Below are 17,642 nucleotides of genomic sequence, written 5' to 3' on the forward strand. Positions count from 1 at the left end.
GCCTCAGTCAGACTTGGCAAAATCATGGTCAAACACGGTCTCACACCCTGAAGCACTTGGATCTTGTGGGCTTGTACCTATGGCAATTTTACAGCACCAGTCTTACCATTTCCACTTCACAGATGAAAAAAAAATGACGCAAAGCAAAATGAGGAACAACATTTGTCCCTGGCAACTCAGGTAGGAGGTGGTCGAGTTAGAATTCATCTAATTGAACAGTCAAAAGAGCAAGAACGGATGTTGACAAGCCCATGTCTTGACAAACCCAACCCTGAAGGCGAGAGCTTAATAATGAGGAAGCAATTAGAGAAACCAGACTATAGAAGCTTCTCTATCTGGGGCCGCAGAAGCCTGTGCTAGGTAGGAATGCTGCTTTGCTGGTGCCAATTAACAAAAATACCAAAGACGCATGGCACAGGGGTGCAATTTGAATTTATAATATCAAAAGTGTATGTTGTTGTTTTACAAGTTCACACTGACCACAAAGAGATGGGGAAACTTCAAAACCCAGATACATGCTAGAAGCCTAAATAAGTGCTTCAACTCATTCTCAGAAGAAGATGGGATTTTAAAAATTAGTATTATTTTATTACCAAAAATAGAAGGGAAGGAAGGCAGGAAGGGAGGGAGGGAGGAAGAAAATGTAGCAATTCTGGATAATCATCTGATTAAGAAGTTGTAGGCAAAATTCTTGCACTGGAAAGAAGAGTAATTTCTGGCACTGAGGCTAGGAAATGTCTGGGACTTGAGATTTTTTTAGGGTAACCGACCATCCCCATTTACCTGAGAGTCAGTGAGTTCTGGGCAACCAAGGATGAGTCAGTCACCCTGCTGGCCATGCTGAATTCAAGTGCATAATACAGTTGACTCTGTCAGACAGTTTGGAGCATTTGATGTGGATACAATCCAAACGTGGGGATGAAACTAAAACCCACTTCCACAAAACACACGTGGCTGCTTCTGCAGTGTGAATGTGGTGCTGGGATAAATGATATTTTTAAAAGTACGATGAAAAGGTCATTCTTGAAATTGCAGTCTCCCCACAAAAAAATTGTGGGTTGGGGCCTCCCGGCATCCCCAGGAACTCTTTTTTATCAGAGGAACACTTCTGGAATTAAAGTCAGGCTTGATGTACCTGCTCTCACTTCGCCTCCCTGATCATGCTCATTATTAAGGGAAAAATTTTACAAAAGGACTGGCCACTTAAATCCCTGTAGTCACGGGTCCATCCCATGAATTAAGACCAAGCCTGGGCAAATGTGCTGAGTGAGAACAATTACCAAGTTCATGGCTCCAGGTTCTGTTTACCCTGATACTGTCCAGGATAATCATTTATTTCTTGCTGCCTTCCTAAGTTTTATTAAGCTGTTCAGAAAAGTTTCAGCCATGCTTTATGGCTGTGTGAACTGCCCGTGTATCCATTTCACAACTTGATTCATTCTGATTAAATTGTTCAACTGTTAATGAGTTTTAGATTGCAATATGGAGAGGCAAACAATTCAGAACATTAAGGCAGTAAAATATCTTAATATTTCACAAGTTCTCGCTGAAAACATAAAACAAAAGGCTCGTTTCTGGAAGGAGAGACTGTAATAATTACCCTCTGTAAAAATAAATGCGCTTAGCTCCCTATACGTTATCCCAGCATCTGTGTAGGCACACTCACATGGAGAGAGCCAGATGGTACATGGAAATCTCATAAATACCCATAGAAATTCTGATATTTCCAAGCCAGTTGCAACGGACGAGATAACCATTTTGACATATTATTCCAAAGAATTTCTGAGGCTAGACAAAAAATTGATTTTTCCTCGCCTTACTTCACAGTCTAATGGGTTTTGCAATCTGGGGGCAATGGTGCAGGGTGGTGAGGTGCTGAAGGATCTCAGGTACTAAAGGCTTCGGCAATGGATGGAAATTATGAATCAGGTGACCAAATCCTGCTCTCAAACAGTTCCACACCCCTCCCTTTCCTGCCTCCCATCCCCTCTGGGCTCCTGGCCCACCATCTCTTTTTCATGCAGTGCAGTGTCTGTTTTGACAGCCACTAGCCTTAGCCTTTGCACATTTATCCCAGGGAAAATGCCCCCTTCTGGTGAACCCTCTGGAAGTCTAAACTCAGGGCAGATAGAGACCGTGGAAATACTGCGGGTTGTGAGGCATTGCCTTGGTCATTTAAACTCTGGGAAATTCAACTGCTTAATCTGTACAATGGGATTTAAAAACACATTATCAGCCTAGAGGCAAAAAGCTCATATCAACGATCTTCCATTTCCTTCTGATTTCAGAATCCGTCCCTATAATACACACAGAACTTCATTTCAAACCAAGCTTTCCATTGAGCAGCAGTTCAAACTCATGGAAAGGGGGTGGATTGACAATTGATCACAAAGACTCCAGACTTGAGATGTCTTTGCACATGTTTCTCAAAGGAAAGGCATTTAGGAAGCTGGGAAAGCTTGTGCCATGTAATTGCAGAATGTGAGGGGCAGCAGGGCAACTCTAGGCCAGTGATGCCATTTTGCTGAGGGGAAAACCAAGGCCAGAGAAAGCAAATGACTCACCCACATCTAGGACTGGCCAAAGCAGGAGTGGGGATAAATAAAAGTGGCTGAGAGATGGAACTCACAGCCCAGATTCCTGGCCAGAGCAGTCCAGCACCCTGCTTCATCCATTCCCAGCTGTTCAAGTGGGTATTATGAACAGCATTTTACAGATGGGAAATATTAATGGATTACTTCCCTTAGGCCATATCCTAGGAAAAAGCAAAACCAAGACCAGAACTCAGGTTCTCTGGCTCCAAAGACAATGTTTGGTCCTCTATTTCATGTTCTCTTTGTGGAGGAAAGCTGGCATATTAATCTGTGCTAAGAAGAGTATGAAGTCAAAAGTATGTACAGGGATCCCTGGGTGGCACAGCGGTTTGGCGCCTGCCTTTGGCCCAGGGCGCGATCCTGGAGACCCGGGACCGAATCCCACATCGGGCTCCCGGTGCAGGGAGCCTGCTTCTCCCTCTGCCTGTGTCTCTGCCTCTCTCTCTCTGTGACTATCATAAATTAAAAAAAAAATTAAAAAAAAAAGTATGTACAGATCAAGACATCTTGGTACGTTCAAGTTTTGTTTCCATCACTCCCATCGTTTGGGGCTGGTGGGACACTACCTCTGCCTTTCCCCTTCTTAAGAGTCCCCTACTTCACCCTAAAAGGAAAAAGCCCTAATTGACATGATTTTTTTAAATAAGTTAATATAAATCAATTTTGCTTTAAGAATTTGAAAGGACTGGAAGCACCCTGAGTCTGTCCAAACCAGCTTTGGCAGTGGTGATCTACAACAGTAAAAGCAAAGCAATTATTGGGTGAACTGCTATGGATTTAGTTACCAGGACCCAATATCCAAATTGGGAGCTGAATTGTTGGGGTCCACCTGTCAGACTCCCGCATCAAAATGGCAAGTGCCCACTTTACTATGTTTTCTGCTGTCTCTCCATCAGCCTTAGATGTGAGACAACTGTATTTTGTCACAAGTGCTCTTTGAAACATCTTATTTGTCTCTAGAAAGGACCCTAAATGCTTTTTGAAATCATGCTAACTACTAATCATCTTAACTGCCATAAGAGTGTAATAGCACAATCTCTTGCAGCATCCGTCCTGCTTTGAATTCTTGAGCATTCTTGCCTTTTAGGTTCACCTTCAACTGACCTATATTGGCCTACACTCAAAGTGCACCATGCCCAACCACAGAATTCTCATGGAGGCCATCCAAGATGGCGGGCGGGGGGCCTTCACAGGTGCCACAGGGACTAGGCCTTTAAGAGGACATCTTAATTAGGAAAATATTAATAACAACAACAAACCAATCCTTGGGCTGCATATAGTTATAGATACCCATTTCATTATAAATAAATGGAAGAAGTAAAATGGTTATGAGAAATGTTCCCTTCATGCAGTGTTTGTACGCTCCTGGAAGTCTGGGATTTGTCTTTTTTTCTTCTTCTTCTTCTTTTTCTCATTTTGGTAAAGACCAAGATATCTCAATAGCAACATAAACACCATATTGTCTACTAGTTACTATAGCAACTGCTGTCCGTGTAATTTGCTCATGCCTAAATTAAAGCTGCCTAGGGTAGCTTTAACTTGCATCTCTCACATATGACTTTTCAATGGTGTTTTTCTTTAGTGAGAATTGTGTCTCTTAAATTGTAGACAGCACGCTGTACCACACTCTACCTTACTTGGAGTCAACTTTTGCCATTACCTGACTCTGTTTCCCTTATGACTTTTAGGCATTCAACAAAGAGAGAACATGCGGGGCACCTGGGTGGCTCAGCAGTTGAGCATCTGCCTTTACGCTCAGGTTGTGATCCCGGGATCCTGGGATCGAGTCCTGCATTGGGCTCCCTGCTGCTCCCTCTGCCTATGTCTCTGCCTCTCTCTCTGTGTCTCTCATGAATAAATAAATAAAATCTTTTTAAAAAGAGAGAGAGAGAGAATATGCTTTCTTAATGGTATATGTGCATATATGGCCTATACCTCATATTTATGTGTGTATATGTGTGTGTGTGTGTGTGTGTGTGTGTGTGTATAGTATGCCACCCCAAGAGTGAAGGAGGAAGGATGAAGGAGAAACAAGTTTTCCATCTGAAAAGAACATAAGCATCTGCCCAGCTGTGAACTTCATTGCTCCTGAACTCATCAATTCTTTTCTACCTCTTCACTCAACACAATGCAAAAGGCATAACCTGAGAACAGGCATGACGGAAGGGGGAATTGAGATGCACTAAAGAAAAAGGCACAATGGTTAATCTTCTCTTCTCCAACATCCTTTCTTCAACCCTACAAAATAAACAAGTCAAGAAGTTCTTCAGTTTTGTGACTGTAGGCAATGTGGTGAATTAATGCTCCTAAATGCTAGCCCTGGATAAATGAGTTTATTGTTGAGAAAGTTCTGGACAAGCCGGGAGCCAAGTCTTATCAGCTCTGTTGTATATCCTTGCTTGTGTCCACTCTGAGATAGGGCTGGGAGAGGAACGCTGTCATGAAGAAAACTATCAAATACACCTGCCATTAGAAAATACTGCATTTAGAACTTAAGATGTATTATGTTTTTCTTAAAGAACCCCAAATTTTCAGTGGCCCTACCAAGATATGCAACAAGTTTCTCGAAAACCACATTGGCACAGAGATGCTTGCAGCTACTCAATGAACTTGTAACCAATAACCATGCACCTAGAATTAAACCAAGATGGGCTCCTTAGAAGAATCGTCAGGATCACACTGTCCAACATAGTGACCCTCAGGACAGTGTGAAAGTCTCCAAATGGCAGATTGCGGGGTTTTTGAAGGGCTCTAGGTTCTGGTGTAAAGGGAAGCCTTTAATATTTTCAAAAGCGTTCCTGAAGCATTTCCTGTGTCAATGATTCCCATGCGGCGTTTATTAAATGGGATCCTCTTTGCAAATACTATCTCATATTCTTTCTTTTTTTTTTTTCCTATAAAGCGTTATCTAAACCTGAGTGCCTTTTATGTCAGCTGCTTGCAGCAGCATGGAAGCTGGGAAACAGCAAAGAGTCGCCCGCCTCCAGCTGCAGCCAGCCCTCCCATTTGCCACTTTAATCCTCCAGACTTCAGCCATTTCCCATTTGGTCCTTCACATCATCTTGGACTAATCCGTCAAACATTTTAGACAGCCAAGCCAATCTCTGATTGCTGAGGACTTTGCCACAAGCACTATGTCCGTTAATAAGATTTTCATTTGGAAAGATGCCAGGGCATCCGTGTTTTCTATCGTATATAAATACTAAGATTTAATAGCTTCAGGTTTTGTTTAATGTTAACGTCAACTATTTAAAAAAAAAAAAAATAGAAAGTCCTCAAATGCCTGGCCCGACAGTGAAATGCCCCACTGAGAGCTATTTGCAAGGGTAATGTTGTGGGAACAACATCCATCTTGGCAACAGCTTCATTAGCCCCATCTAGCTGACCTCTCCACATAATGTTGTCAAATGTGACGGGCATCAGATTATTGGGAATATGGAGATCAATAAATATGCAACACCGGCGCTTAGAATGCTTCTGGCATCGGAGCCATACGAATGCCATCTACCATGGCTCAGACTCGCTGTCATCTGTCACACCAGCTAGTAAATAGACAAGCTTAAGGGGAAGGCTATCCGTAATGGTAAAATATATGGGTGAAGATGAATTAGACAGGGAGTGCGTAGTCAGGGTTCTGATGCATGACGGGTCCAAATGAAAAACACCAGGCAAACGCTCTGGAGCAACAGCCTGCCTTCTTGGGGGGAATCGATGCAAATTCTTGCCGCATGGTCAAAAGCTGCTCTGCGGTCCTGCTTCTGTGTTTTTGAGGTCAGCTACCTAGGAGTTCTGTCTGCATCTGGGACGCTTGCTAAAAACTTGGAGTCTCTCGAGGGTGTCCTGAGACAGCCACGCCACTCACTCCCGGCAAATTCGGCACATGGGTGCGTGTCAACCACACCCCATGTCTTTCCCTATGATCGCCACCCAAGGCCCCCCAAAAAGTGCCCACACTGTCTAGTTACTTTAGCCTCAAATGCTCACATTTTGGGATCCATAGAAGAGGCAACCCGGTTAGCTGCTAAAAGACACTTCACCCCAGCTGGCGGTCCCTAGGTTGACCTTTGGAAACCAGCTCTGGTGACAAGGTCTCTGTCAGGCCACCCCGTCGAAGGTCTCCACCTGCTGCCAGCCCACCCTGCCGGGAGCCTAACACCACCACCCGCTCTCTGCACGTACCACTGCCAGAATTGCCCAGCAGCAGGCCCTTGCTCTGCCAGCAACAGTGTCTTCCAGATTCTTCAGAACAGGCCCTCCTGTTCCTAAACCCTCCTCCCCAACTCCAAAAAAGTACTTGAGTCCAGCCAAGTACACCTTTAAATAAAAGAAACTCAAAGAAGAGCAAATTCTTGAAACCGTGAGCACCGAGGATGTAAACCACACCTGTGCATATACGCAGATGCCCTGTGCCAGAGCACACGCGTTCTCCAAACCCGGTTAATGTGGACGACCAACGACAGCCAACATGCATCCATCCCTCTGGGTTTTAAAAAATGTCACTCATCTCCATGGAAAAGAGAACAAACAAGAAGCATAAAGGTATTTTTGAAGTATACTGTTCTGAAGGTACTTGGCTAGTAATCTGCAGCCGAGGTACACACCATACCTTTTAGCACGGCTATTTATCTCTCAGGGAGAATGCTGCCGTACTTACGATAAAGGCTCTGTTGGACCTCTTCATCAATAGCAAACCTTTAAGCACAGCACATCTCATAAATAGGAGTTCCACTAACACAGACTTCAAAAGGCTAGAACTTGATAATTCAGAAATAGAGCTATATTAAGTGTTCCAGCAGTCCATCCATAAAAGCCGTCGTATATTCTAAATGCCAGAGTCCTCCGAGCAACATGACAGGTCTATTAGAATAATAGCAGGGGAAAGCATAATTACAAGTAATCATTGGCTGGAAAGGAGCTAGTTGTTTTTGTAGAGCAAAATGCCGCTCTGAGTCCCACGGAAAATGCAGCCTGAGCCGCAGTGGCGAGGGTAGATAACCATCGAAAATAACCATGGCGCAGGCCCAGCACTATTTATTTCTATTTATTAAGAACTCTTTGTATACCTTAATGTTTTCCTGGTGAAATCATCTTAATTTGAGCCCACATTTTCTTTGGATAAGATTATTATGTAATTGCTACTTAGAACCAGCCACTATTTTCTATACATTTGTTGGTCAAACAGGGTGTCTGTCTTTTCCAGCCTGACAGAGAAGATCATCCCATCAAGCAGCAGCTCCTGGTTGGCTCCATGGCGCCATATTGAATATACACCATGTGCCTCCCCCCCCCACAAAGACACACACACACACACAAAAAGAAAGAAAGAAAGAAAGAAAGAAAGAAAGAAAGAAAGAAAGAAAGAAAGAAAGAAAGAAAGAAAAAAAGAAAGAAAGCTTGACAAAGCATTAACTTTTTAATCCCCAGCCTAATGACTCTGACCATAAAAGGATAGGGCTGTTCCGTCATTAGGGGTGGCAGAGGGTGAGGCACCTGGGGGCTGTTCCCTTAAGGATGACTCTGCAGCTGATGCTAGAAACTCTACCTTCCTGGCAGCTTTTGTTCACCTTCCTCCTTAGGATTCTCTACCTTGGTCAAGCCTGTTAAAGGTTCTAAACTACAGGGAGGAAAACAGACCCCATCTGAGCCTTGTCCCAAGGGAGCCAGGGTGGGGGTCATTTGCTCCACTTTGCAGATGTGCAAGTTGAGACTCAGGGAGGAAGGAGACTCCCCAGAGGTCCCACAGTGGAGGACCTTCCCACTCCATCATCACACCCTAACAATATGCTTATTTGCACCCGATTCTCCAGCTCACTTACTTCATGGACGTGCCAGGGAAAGCGAAAGGCACATGCATGGTGCTATTGTGCAGGTGCCAACCAGGTCTCGACACACTGAAATGGGCCACATGCTCAGCCTCCAGACTCCAGGAAGATGGTGTAAAGGCTCACACCTGACATGGAAGGCAACCGCGTTCCCCACATAAAGAGAGACACATTCAAGTCAGATTCACCTGGATCTTGGCCTCCTTCACTTACTTAGCTTTTATTGATTTGGATGGACCAGATGTGGAAGGAGGTGGCAGAGAAGGGGAGTAGAGGGTGGAGAGAGATACAGACTGAAAACTAATTTTTAGCCCAGCCACAAGAAAAATGCACCTCTTGTGGCTTGACCTAATAGTAGCAGGTAGAGTGGATGTGGATCATGTGGGACAGACAGTGGGGAGCCAGTGGAGTGTATAGAAAGGCACTTGCAACCCCAGATCTTCCACTGACTTTCTAGCCATCTGATTCTGGGCCAGCGACTTAACCTTTTTGAGCCTTGATGTCCTCATCTGGAAAATGGGAGTAACAATACCACCTGCCCCACAGGGCTATTGTAAAAGCAGGAGACAACCAAGGTGATACACCCAGCATAGGGCATGGACCACAGGAAGAGCTCATTGTGAGGCCTTTCACTCGATGTGCCATAGGAAGCCAGAGGAGGGAGTGACCCACGCTCCCTGGACCTCAAGCCCCCTCAAGGCTATGGGCGCCAACCTGGTCCTTGGAGGGTAGGGGGCAGTTCTCCAACAAGCTAACACCACAGGCCTTGTTACAGCTGCCCAGAAACCCTGCCAAGGGCTCATTTTTAATAAAACCTTGATAGAAGACCCTTTTGGAGCTGTTTTCTTGGTACACTTGCTTCTCACATAGACTCAAAGCCATATTGTAAGAGGCAGGACTTAAAGTCTCTGGGATTCAGGGGCACCTAGGTGGCTCTGTCAGTTAAGTGTCCCACTCTTGGTTTTGGCTCAGATCGTGGTCTCAGGGTCATGAGATCAAGCCCTGCATTGGGCTCTGTGAGGCGTGGAAGCTGCTTAAGGTTCTCTCTCTCCCTCTGCCTCTGCCTCTCCCCACAGCACCCCCCAAAAGTCTTTGGAATTCAGTAGCATATCGATGTTGCTTATAAAGTTATAATATAAACTCCTTCCGCCCACTCAAAACATTCAGGTTTAAATTAATTTGGTTTTGAGATAGCAACACCAGGATTTCATTAAAGCAAGGTCAGAAATCCCAGGCCAGCGGATATACTTTAAAATTTAGGCTCTTAAGGAATTTCAGCCTGTCCAGGATCAGCTCTTCACCTTCTCTTGTGGAATAAAGCTCCCATGATGCTCTGCAAGACCGTATCATAAATCCAATGTACACACCGCAGAGATAAGACTTAAGAAAGAGAAGGAGGAGGAGGATGGTGGTGGTGGCACTGATGTGATGGTGACTGTGATGACCATGCAAGTGGAGAGACGGTTAGGCACAAGGTGAGTCTTGAACAAAGGATCCAGTTAGGCAAAGAAAGCCAATGCATCAGTTCATATCAGTGTGAGTCATGAACACTGGACTTCAGTTGAGTTGATTGGTTTACTCAAAATCCTGAGACCTGAGACAGTACACTTGCCTTCAGCTTCTGGCTAGACTCGCTGTGGATCTCTAAACCCAGAAGTCTACTGAAAGGTTTTACACTGGAGCAAATTATCGACCCCCAACATAACCTCCTCAAGCATATCTTGGGCTTGGAAAACGCACACACAGAAGTTTACCCAAGTAAGCACAAACCTGCAGTCACATTATAAATCCACACACCTCCTGTTTTTACCAAACGCCACACGTGTCCCTGCCACTCGTTCCATGGAAACTGGCACATAGCCTGGCCCTCCCCTCCTTGGCCCCACTATTGGGTTTGTAGGATGATTTCTGAAATCACCTCTTGAAGGAAAGCCTCATTACCCAGTGACATGTTGTAATCCCAGCCAATGCTTCCAGAAAAGTTTCAATGTCCATTACATTAGCTAGCCTTAAAATTGAATACAAATCCATTTTAATCAATATGTTGTAATAAATAGATATTAAGGCGCCATAGCACTAATGTACAGGTAGACTAATTAAAGCGCCAGCATGTGCAGCACTCACATACCTCAATTTTCTCTACAAAATCCTTATTGAACCGCTACTTTAAAAAAAATAATTGCATTTGCAATTAGAAACACTGAAGTTACATTATCGATTTTCTGCTAAAAACCTTTTTAGTAAACAAGCACAAACTACATTCATTAAATGTAAGTGCTTGGAGCTATGGTGTGAAATTCAATTCAGCCATTATCATGAATTACACTGATTATTGCTATAATTATTTTCTCTTGGATACAACTGCATTTCTGTCCCTTGCTAGTTCTGTTGGACATATAACCATGTTCATTTTATAGCAAATAATACTCAACTGTAGTCCTAGCAATTACTATCACTTATACAAATCATTAAGTTAAGCTACGGGTACCTAGTAAGATTCAAAAAAATTAAGTAAAACATCCTTTTTTACTCTTGAAATAACTAATAGCATTCAAGAACAAGGAAAATTACAGATGTTAACTGATTTACATTGCAAGCTTTAATCACCTGTACTTGACTTGTCAGAAATTTCTGCTGTCCTAAACACACATTTTGAGAAGAAATTCACCAACAGAGTTTTTTTTTGGGGGGGGAGGCGAGAGTTGAGGGTGTTTTTGTTTTTTGTTTTTTTTTGTTTTGTTTTGTTTTTTTGCTTTTGTTTTTTAGAAATGAATAGTTGATGGACTGGATTCTGTGTCTGCAGCATTCTCAGGGAGGAAAAAAGCCATTATCATTTGGTGTGTTGCAAGAAAATAGATCTTATACTTTAATCAGATCCCAAAAAAAATGGCCTTGCATTGTATGTGTTTGTTTGTTTAGGAACCTTATTAATTAAACAGATTATAAGAAAGAAAACTCACCTTTACTTTTTCTTCCAGAGGCAGCTGCAGCTTTATACAGTTTTATACAGGCGAAGAGGTATTTTCAAAGGAGACCTCCTGTTCTCCCTATTGCGAGGATGGGGAAGGGTAGACATAATATTCTCTCAAGGCAGCTGTGGTCTCTGGGGGTCCTGATGAGGAACACCCTCCATAGGAAAACTGGCAGGGACAGAAAGAGGAAAGGAAGGGATGGGGGGAAAGACAATGATGTTTTCAAATTTGTGTGTACATGTATGTCTACGGAGATAGAAGCAGCATATGCCACCATAAAAGGGTTTGCAGACTCTAATCTGTGCACACTCACCAGCCTGGTAGGCTCTTGTCCCGTTTACCGAGGCCGGGCTCCCAAGCCCCTACAGGAGGAAGATCTCATCCACAAATAGCAAAAATGCTTCCTCCCATTAAGTCTAAGAGCCCTTTGGAAAGGGAGCTTCCTGGGCCTCTGTGCTAAGCGCCCCTCAGCCTCCTTGTCATCTGCCTGTATTTTTTTATTTTTGCACCAAAAGGTCCAGCACTGAGGGAGGACTTGAGTGGGAGATGTCAGTGGGGCAAGACCCCCAGCTGGGAGCCCTCAACTCCAGGTGGAAACAGGAGTCACCTTCTCAGGAACTTCACCATTTCCTCAGTAAGCAAATTTTTGTAGCACACTCCATCTACCTCATTCATGTTTATAATGTGGAGGAGAGAGGAAGATGGCCTATAGGAATCCATAAACAAAATTTAACTGAATAAGAGAGAAGGTAAATGACTGCTGTGGACTGGAATCCAGAGTTGGGGGTTTATTCCCCTGACTCAGCACCAGAGGATCCCACAAATTGCTAAAAGCCAGCCACAATTTTGGTTCAGAGCTTCCTAGTGGCCAAAGCAAAATGGAAAACAGTATCTTAGGGACATTAGACTCACTGTTTTCAAAAGAAGAAGTGTATCTTTAGAAATTAGTAAAAAATCTTTTTTTAGTCTTTTAGTCTGAGAAGAAAAACGTAAACAAAATCTGACATGAAGTTTAGAAACCAAGAATTAAAGGTATCTTTTTTAAAAAGACAGATATTACCTCTTTCTTAGATTTTGTTTTTTCATGTAATATGCTCTGAAGAGCATCAGTGAAAACTCCGATGCTATCTTTAACTATAAGGAGGATAAAAAGAAAGAAAGTAGGACAAAATAGTGTTGTCCGCACATCTTGAAAGCAGAGAGATAGTGTGTGTTCACAACATTATGCCAGATGTAAATTAGCTGATTTATGCCATCGTTCTGGACTAATTCGAATTTTTCCAGGGCAGCTAAAAGAATTTTCTGACCATTTTTGTTCCTTTAAATATTAATTGGTATCACACCTTCAGTACAAAGAAGCCATTTTACAATTCTTAAAAAAAAAAAAACTTAAGACTCTTTTTTTAAAAGACTATTACTTGCTTCTTATGCTATCTGGGAAATTACCTGCAATAACTGACTACAATTTAAAAATAATCAGAAGTCAGAATTTTCAGCACCCTCCTTTTATCAATTTTAAATGAATGGGCTTTTTTTTTTTTAATTAATGCAACTGATAGTAATGACAGACACATATCACAGGAAACAGTGAAAGGAGGAGACAGGTGCCACTCCCACACAGGCCGGGGCACAGACGCACGTGTCTTGCAGCCCCAGGGAAGAAAGGATTTTTTTTTTTTTAAATACTAACAATTTGGCTACATCCGGTTATCTGTCTGGTGTTGGGTGTTTTCCTGGGGAATGACATTGAAGATTTCAATAGGCGGGCTTGAAAATTCAGAAGAGGGAAAATTAAATTCCTGGAGATAGTCAAGAAGAACTTACTCATAAAGAGCCTTTTCCGCAGGAGCTCGGAAGCCTGTAATATGACCTTCAAAGTAAAAACGGTTTGTTGCATTAGTTCTGCTCAGCTGACCATGAATACTAATTGCAGGAAGAATTGACTGGGCCCAATACCTGGGGGCAGGAACACACAAAAGTGGCCAGGCAAGGCAAACAATGAATAAGGATTAAAAAAAGAAAAAAGAAAAAAGAAAAAAAACTGAGCATCCACACTCCTATTCAACTATGTGATCTGCACCAAAACCCAAAATTACAATGAAGCCAGTATCTGCCCCTTGCCCCCCAGAGACCAGAGGAAAGAAGAGAGGCAGCCACAGAGAGATTGGGTTTTTTGGGGGGTAGAAATAATGCATGCCTTTGCTCCTATATCTCTTATGCACCCTCTCCCCTTCGACCCCCTCTTCCCTATCTGCTGGGAGGAGGCAGGATTGCAATCCCCGCACAGGGTCAGAAACTTGACTTCTGTGGGCCAAGTGTCCTTGCACAGTATCTCCACATGAGAGGCAACCGGTTGGTGGAAAGAAGCCTCTGGGGGTAAAGATGGGCTTGAATATGAATTCCAAGCTCTGTGATTTAAACTTACTGGCTAGAACTTAAGCAAGTCACTAATAGGACTCGGGCGTCCTTGGGCCTCAGAGTCCTCCTCTGTAAAATGGAGACAAAAATACCCAGCTCACACAATCCTGAAGACAAAATGAGATGTGTTTCCAGCAGTGTCCAGTACATGGTAAGTCTGGAACAAACACTACCTTCTGAATATTTCCCACAGACAAGGAAGCTGCTGGAAATTCCAACCACACAGTATCCCCGCCCCTTCCTGGAAAGAGGAGCCTCCATCCACCCCCAGCACAGCTGACTGGCCAGATTAGAACAGGCTCAACCAAGCCCATTCTCTCTTCCTGGACTGTGGACTTGGGCCTGAGGTCCTGAAGGAGGCCCCGTGGGAGAGGGAGCTGGGGGATGGGGTGCCGGGCACTGCTTCCCTGAGCCGTGCACTTAAGCTGAAAAAAACCCAGCAATGTGCTGGAATCATGGAATCAGCTCATGCGTACTAGCTCCCAAGAGCTGATCTCTAAGCCATCAGGAATTTCGTGAGTGAAATTTGTTAACGCAGCCATTATTTAAAATTAAATTATGTAAACTTACAATTAAATAAATTCTATTAAAAACAAAGGTAATACTCCAAAAAAAATCACTTCCTAATTATTCTGCATTATGGTTACATTTATTATTATTATTTTACATTTTATTAGTGTCTCTGCTCCTGAAAGCCTGGTGAAAATGCTGTATAATGGTGTGCTATTGGACATCTTTTCCCAGCTCCACTTTCACGTTGGTAGCTCTGGATCAGCCATGGTGGGAGGATTTGCATGATGGGAATTGGCAAACACTCCGAATCCAGGCTTTCTCCCGCTAGAAAGCTGGTTGGTGGACATCTACCAGAATACCAGGGGAAGCAAACTTGTAACAGAGGGAAAACAGAGAGGAAAGACAGCAGATTTGAGGTGCACGCGGTAAGCTCTCCTACTCAGCACCGCTCCATCCCAAGGATCTAGCTGCACTGTTCCTGGGTTCTAGAAAAACTCCCCTGCATGCTTACAGTGTATTTCTTTGTTAAGCTGAAATCAGCTCAGGTTGGTTTCTGTGTCCCATTCTTAACCAACGACCAAGACATAAAACCAATGAGAACATCACACTCCCTCTTTGGAGGTCATTTTAATCTATCCTTAGCTAAGCATAATAATAAAGCCACTGTTGAGATTTTTTTTTTTAAATTTCTGTATAATACACCTGCTATTTCTTCCTCATCGCCTAGAACAATCGTGCGTGAGTCTCATTGGCTGGATCCCACAGGTCTTCTCTTACTTCACAGCAGGACTTGGTGCTGCTCAGGACTTATGTGACTCTAAGCTGTGCATTAATTACTGTGACACCACACCAATGATCCAATTAGGCCTTAAATGTTTACTTAAGACAAAGCTCTGTTCCTCAAAGAAAGATCGGGTGGCTGGAGAGAAACTCAACATGTGGCATGCTAGGTGATCCGAGAGCTTGCTTTTCACAGATCAGGTGGGCCAATTACATTTCCCAGGATGATTTAAAAAAAATGCTTTTAACCTTCAATTTTTCCCTTCAAAGAAGCAGAGGCATCAACTGCTTGCTTGTTCCACCTCTCCTGCCTCCCCCACCCCAACTTCCCCCCTTTGCTAAATGTTTGTTTGCTTTCAATAATGGTTCCCTGAACGCTGCAGTCTGCAGCCTCTTCAAATCTGTTGGTTTTCTAGATATTGAAATGACATATGCTCCCTAAGTGGGAAAGAAGTGGTAATGGCAGGAACCCATTCAGAGTGGTGCTCCTCATTGGGTATGGCAGGTGGGCTATCCTGGTGCCTGCACAGAAAGGTGAGCTTAAGTACAAACAGCACATGAATTGCACATGGTGATTTAAAAATGCACGGCCAGCGTTAACACACACACCACCAGCTCCTACCACGAACTAATGCCTTCTGAAGCAGGCAGGGGTAACAATTGCTAAAACATGCATCTTGGCAGCAAATTCAAGTTCAACTCTCTATCTCATCAAAATCCTAAATATATCCAAATTCCCCTTTGCTCCCACACCAGAATTAGGATTTGGAGAGCCAACTATTTAACCTGCCATCAGATCTACTCAATAATCTGAAAACTCATCAGCCAGCATGGAAATCACACATAAATATCTGGATTAACAGATGATGATTCATTTCTCAAGAGTCTTTAGGGTGGGAACACCTGGTGGCTCAGTGGTTAAGCGTCTGACTTTGGTTCAGGGCGTGATCCTGGAGTCCAGGATCAAGGCCCACATCGGCCTCCCTGCATGGAGCCTGCTTCTCTCTCTCTTTCTCTGTGTCTCTCATGAATAAATAAATAAAATCTTAAAAAAAATTTTTTTTTAAGTCTTTAGGGTGACCACATTTAAAGACAGCTATTCTAAAGCTCACTTTTTCCCCCTCGAGGCTTATTGTTACTCATGTATGATTTCTATCCAGCTACAAGTTAGGGTTTTCCTTTATGAGGAAGGTCAGCAAACTGTAGCCTCAGGCCAAATCTGGACTTCCACCTATTTTTGTATGGCCCGTGAGCTCACAATGGGTTTTAGTTTTTGCATTTTTTTTAAAAAAGTGTTTTTTTTTTAATCCAAAGAAGAATCCTCCATGACATATGATAATTACATGAAATTCAATTTTCAGTATCCATAAGTAATGTTTTATTGAAACACAATCCCATTCCCCTTCATTATGTGTTATCTGTGGCTGCTTTCACATGTCAGTAGCAGAGTTGTGTAGTTGAGTGGGAGACTGTATAGCCTGCAAAACCTGAAGTATTTACTAACCACCCTTTACAGGAAAAGTTAGCCACCCCCTGGTCCAGGACATAGAGATCGGCTGGACAAACCAAATTTGCACTCAGCCGAAAGGCCAATGACGCCTCTAAAGCATTACACAGTTTTATGGCTTTCCTTTCTTTTCTTAGGTGAGAACTGTTTCTGAACAGAGTGGCAGAGGTAACTTTTTGTGTGGGGAGTTTTTATTGTCACAAATAACTCCAATAGTGCACACCAAGGGTCTTGAACACTGTGCCAGTACACAGAAGGCATTAAATAAATACTCTCGTGTGGCCTTCACTTCTTACCTTCCTTCACAAGGGATCACCTGAACCCATTAGTGTGTTTTTTGCTTTGTTTTGTTTTGAGAGAGTGTGTGTGGGAGGATGGAGTGGAAGAGGGAGGAAGAGGGAGAGAGAGAATCTTAAGCAGGCTGCACACTCAATGGGGAGCCTGACACCAGGCTGGATCCCATCACCCTGAGATCATGACCTGAGCTGAAACCAAACATCGGATGCTCAATCGACTGAGCCACCCAGGCACCCCTCACCTGCACTTGTTTTTTGCTTGATTGATTTTTTGTCCTGAGCCAGCACTTCTTGTCAGTAAGCCTGCTCCAACCCTAGATCTGATTGCTCTCAGTTTTGCCAGGACCCTGTCGTAAACCAGGCAAATGTCACTGTAGAGAAACTAACTATTGTTTGTTTGAAATCTCACTTGTTGAAGATAAAAGCAATCCTTCTTACTAAAACTTGGATCACAGAAGATTTGGGGGAAAACTATGATTGATTTTATTGGGTTCACGTATGTATGGAAACACATTTATGGGTAAGATTTTGACCAAATAAGCCTCTGGAATTGGGTAAACTTCTAAAACTTCTAAATAGCTGGTGCATGTTGACCCCACATAGCAGCAGTAGTCAGAGGAGGCACTTGGTCCATAAGAACCAGAAAGTCTTTTGAAACTCGGGGCTTTCTGAGGGCAACAGGAGGTTTTGCTGAGAATGACAACATTCTGGCACTGAGCATAAGTGTATATAACAACTAC

At 43.3% G+C, this 17,642-nt stretch overlaps 1 long non-coding RNA gene across 3 annotated transcripts in view; it reads right to left on the minus strand.

Annotated features, from left to right (window-relative positions):
- Positions 1–13,338, minus strand: part of LOC140620526 (uncharacterized) — an 88,222-nt gene extending 74,884 nt beyond the window's left edge. For all 3 annotated transcript variants that reach the window (XR_012020285.1, XR_012020286.1, XR_012020284.1), the window contains exons 1-2: positions 13,213–13,338; positions 11,377–11,556 (exon numbers count right to left, since the gene is read on the minus strand). This is a non-coding gene — a long non-coding RNA (uncharacterized lncRNA). The remainder of the gene's footprint in view (positions 1–11,376; positions 11,557–13,212) is intronic.
- Between the last annotated feature and the right edge of the window lie 4,304 nt (positions 13,339–17,642).

This window comes from Canis lupus, chromosome 29 (assembly GCF_048164855.1).
Source record: "Canis lupus baileyi chromosome 29, mCanLup2.hap1, whole genome shotgun sequence".
Classification (NCBI taxonomy): Eukaryota; Metazoa; Chordata; class Mammalia; order Carnivora; family Canidae; genus Canis; species Canis lupus.